The sequence below is a fragment of the Lygodium microphyllum genome, chromosome 20 (genome assembly GCF_053477565.2).
Source record: "Lygodium microphyllum isolate KBCC chromosome 20, Lygodium_microphyllum_v1.1.10, whole genome shotgun sequence".
Taxonomy (NCBI): domain Eukaryota; kingdom Viridiplantae; phylum Streptophyta; class Polypodiopsida; order Schizaeales; family Lygodiaceae; genus Lygodium; species Lygodium microphyllum.
The window spans coordinates 54,048,337-54,052,733 of record NC_141154.1 but is presented as its reverse complement, the minus strand read 5'-3'; the positions used below and the strand labels follow the sequence as shown (position 1 = coordinate 54,052,733).

General features: G+C 45.6%; 1 pseudogene; it reads right to left on the bottom strand.

Annotated features, from left to right (window-relative positions):
• Nucleotides 1–942: 942 nt before the first annotated feature.
• On the bottom strand, nucleotides 943–4,152 carry LOC148018907 (F-box protein MAX2 homolog A pseudogene; annotated as a pseudogene).
• Nucleotides 4,153–4,397: the final 245 nt, after the last annotated feature.

Here is a 4,397-nt window from a genome sequence, read left to right as displayed (position 1 = left end):
GGCTAATAAGATGCCCACCCAGGATAGTATTAGCACATTGATAAATTGCTGTCCTTCCTGTCCACTGTGTGGTAGAGAAGAGGAAACTGTCAAACACTTATTTTGGGAGCGCACTGAAGTTTGGGCATTACGGAGGAATATTCAGAACAGCATAGAGAAGATCAAGCTGCACTAGACTATCAGCTGGAGACAGGCACTACTAGGGGAGAGACATTTTTAATGAAGTATTGGAAGGAATTTGGACTATAGTAAGAGGACTAGCAATTCAAACCTGAGCTTTTGGAAATGATTGTGTTCATGATCGTGCGAAGAGCTCTAAGGGGATGCTCACAGATACCAGAGCATCTTTTCGGAAGCTTCAATTTCGTTGAAGAGATTGTCTAGAAATGATGAAGCTTTGGTGTCTGTAAGCAAACTCATGAAATCCTTGGTTTAGAGGCAGGCTGCGTGGCTAACCAATTTTTGATGATGCAAATTTTTACTTTATAATACAACTTGTGCACATTCTAAAAAAACACTCAAATCAATGACTAATCCTCAGCAATAATATATACAAAATGAAGTGTGTCTACTTCTGCCTTGCTTGACCTTCAAGCCATAAGCTAAAGCCTGGTAATGATCAGATTTCACTCCTAATTGCGTGAGTTTAGACTCATTTTTTCCCATCGTTGTCAAACACAATCTCTGAGAAAAAGAATGCAAGCTCCAAGGTCTCATTGTATGTGCTTCAGTCAAAACTAGCCAACCACACTTCTGACTTCGTTACCAATTAAAAAAACACTCCCTAGGGGCCTAAGCCTACAAGATCTGAAGAGAATCCTTAATACAGCACCAAGAAAAACATGAAGAAGAAGAATTCAGATCATCTAGAGAGTGCCGCTACAATGACAGACTGATTATTTTCCAATATTGATAATGCATTTGCCCATGACTTTGATTTCACTCTGCTAGGGCCATCAAGCTAGCAGGCACTATAAAAGCTGCTTCACTTTCAGAAGAATATAAAAAGGGATGGTCAATGATCCAGACAACCCAAAAGAGATGCATAAGATCAGAAGTTCATGAACTAGAGTCTAGACGCAAAAAATTCGCAGTAGTCATCATTAGCCGGCACCATGAGGTGGAGGCAGAGCACATCACATCAAGCTGGCAGGTACTATAAGGGGCTGCCTTGCCTTCAGAAGAATAAAGAAAAGATTGTAATGATCCAGACTATACGAAATATAACAGAAGTCCTCCAAGTAGGCTTCAAAGAGAACGGTAACATCAACAGCAGTCATATTAAGCCAGCAAATGAACAGCAGTCATCCTAAGCCAGCATATCAAATAGCACCATCTCCAGACAGGTGTATGTAAACCAATGCTCGAGGCAGGGAACATGTCAATCTGGAAAACCCTGTTCAGCCAAAGCAACTTCAAATCTTTTGCAAGCATCTGCCCTCATTTCTGTATTTAAATCAATGTCTGGGGCAGGATAGTAATCTATCCTCAGCTGCACATCCCTCAGGTTGTGTATATTCAGAAACATTTTTAGTAAATGTTCGTTAATGGTCCCATGCAGGATAAGCTTCCTCAGCATCATACATTGTGATATGAGTCCAGCGCCAGGAAGTGACAACCCTCTCCGGTTGGCATCCCTATCTTGAGGCGGCCAATAGTCGAGCTCGCTAAGCTTCAAATTCTGAATACCTTGAAGGTACCACCGCTCCCATAAGCTCAATTCCATGTGGCCCAAAGGAGCACTCAATGCATATCCTACGACTTCACTACAGTCCAAAGAAAGCCTTGTCAACATGGGGTAAGATGCAAGAGCTGAGATGCCTGCCACTCGAGCTCTGGGCCTATGACACATTCTAGAGTCTCCCTCGACCTTTATTTGTGCCTCTTGCAGAGAGGGGCACAGTTGTAAACCCATTTGTGGTAAAGGAGACAGTAACTCACTCACAGGTATCCACAAAGAGAGTGACTTCAGCTTAGTCCATTCCTTGCTGGAGAAATCAAGAGAGAAGTCAGGAAGCATGTAGATTGCAGAATCATCATCAGTCTCTAACAGGGGCCTTTCAGGAAGAGATGCTCTTACTGCATCTTCTCCAACCTGTCTACTGCTACCTGGCTCAGACACAACCCCCGAACCCAGGCCATTTGTGGGCCTATCTTCCATACTGGAGTTGTGGCTGCTCAAAATAGGGCTTACATCAGAGGGTCTCCATGCAGAAAGTTCTCGTTCTCTGGGTCTCAATGCGGAAGGCTCTTGTTCTTCGTAAACAGCTTTGTTTACTGAAAGGGAGCAATTAAGATCAGTACTAAGTGGGATATTGCCAGTTTGACCACAATCATCCTGGCTGTAGCTTTCAGACTGCCATGACCTTGTGCTGCCTATACTTCCATCAGCTGAGTATGAATTATTTGCTCTCGTTGCTGCTGCATGTGGGTTTACATGAAAGGGTCTCCTATACAGCTCCTGAACACTCCCTTCTTCTGCTGCAAAATCAGCATCCAGCAAGCAATCAACATGTAAGTGCTCAATGGTGCCCTGAATAGGCTGCACTGCCCAAAGTGTGTCCACTGCATTCATCAGCAAACAGCAAGAAACCCTAACATCTTTGAGTGTTTGTTGTAGTTTGTGGGCTAAGGCATGCAAACCAGCTCTGGAGACCTCTTTACAAAATTGCAGACCTAATTTGTGGAGTCCAGTGCATCCATTTGCAATTCCTGTCATGCCTGTGTCATCCAGATCCGCGCAATTCCTTATCATCAATTCTTTTAGACTCCTACATAATGCGATTCCTCCTGACTGTGGTCCCCTGTACAATCCATGGAAGTGGCCAAGGCTGAGGGAAGTTAGCCTCTTACAATGAGTAGCAAGCACTTCTAAAGCAGGTGCAGCATCCCTCACATTCAGAGAGAGTATAAACTTGAGATCCTCTAACAAAGGAAGAGCTTGAAAAACTGCAACAAGACCCTGCACAGTAATCTGAGCATCACGGACTGCAAAGCCCTCATTTGGTTCTTCCCGTACATCATTGAAAACAGCGCTATCTAGAAGCTGAAGAACCCTCAGCTTCTTGCAATCTGTTGCTATCTGCAAAAGAGTGACATCCCCTACAAAATCGAGGTAGTGAGGATCAAAAACAAGGACAATTTGAAGCTCCTCCAAATTTCTGCAGCTATTCGTGATGGCAGCTACCTCTGATGCCTTGAAACCATCCCCTGAGACCCTTGATAGGTTTAGACTTCGAAGGTTGCTGGAGACATCAGGTTCCATCTGTAAGGCTGGGGGTATGTCCTCAGTCCAGCAATAGAACTGTGAGAGGTCAAGATCCCGAAGACCCTTGCATATCCGCATCAAGTAGAGAAACTCCATCCCCGGACCACTAGTTTCATCTGGCAAGATGGGCCTCTGATGCCATCTGATGAGCGTGATCGATTGTAGGTCAGGCCAGAAGCATGCTACCATTTCGATATCACGAGCGTCACGCACATAGGCAACAATATGTTGCACGCGCGGAAAGGCCTGCTGGAGCAGGTGCCCAACAACGAATGCACGCTCAGGGACGGATTGGAAGAGCGAGCAACCCCAAGGAGAGCATTGGGAGAGGTCAAGATGCTCTACTGCCTGGAAGGACCGAGGGACAAGGTAGAGGTCGCTCGCGTTGCCTCTGAGGCAGAGTTGGAGGCGCGTGGCCCTCTCCAAGCTGTACCAGTGGGTGCACACGAGCGCCATTGAGTTCCGGGTGCGCACATCTGAGATGAGACTGAAGATGGCAGCCACAAGGGGCTCTGGGATGTCAGAGATGTGGGTCTGGGAGGCAGCTGGTATGAGGAGCTGGTCCTGCTTCCTCTTCTTTGAAGCAGACTGCCAGTCATCAAGGATGTGAAAGGGTATGCATGCCCATCTGATGGAAGCAGACGAGGAAGTCATTGGAGGAACCGAGTGGGGAGGCTCTTCTGCCATGGCATTTGCTTCGTCAATAGAGAACGAGTGACCGGTTACATAACGAACGACCAAGTGCGTGAGATAATATGACTCTGATGAAGGATAAGATGATGAGAGAATGGCAAATCTGCTGATTTCGCCTTCCCCCCTAGTGTGTATGTCAGCTTATCATATCCTCTCTCATTCTCCCTCTGCCAGATTGCAAATTTGCAATCGCCAAAGCTGCCATAACCTTTACCTGCAGCGCCTATATAGACTTCCTCGAACAGGAATCGGGATAGCGAGTGGGTCTTTTTCCTCTCAAGGTCAAGGAGGACAACTGAGAAGAAAATTGCTTGATTATTTTAAAAATAAATAACATCAAATGATTTACACACGCGTTTCTTTTCTTGTAGGCCAGATATGAAGACCTCCCAATACGTATGTCACCGGATCTCGCTATTTTGTTGTGATACAGACT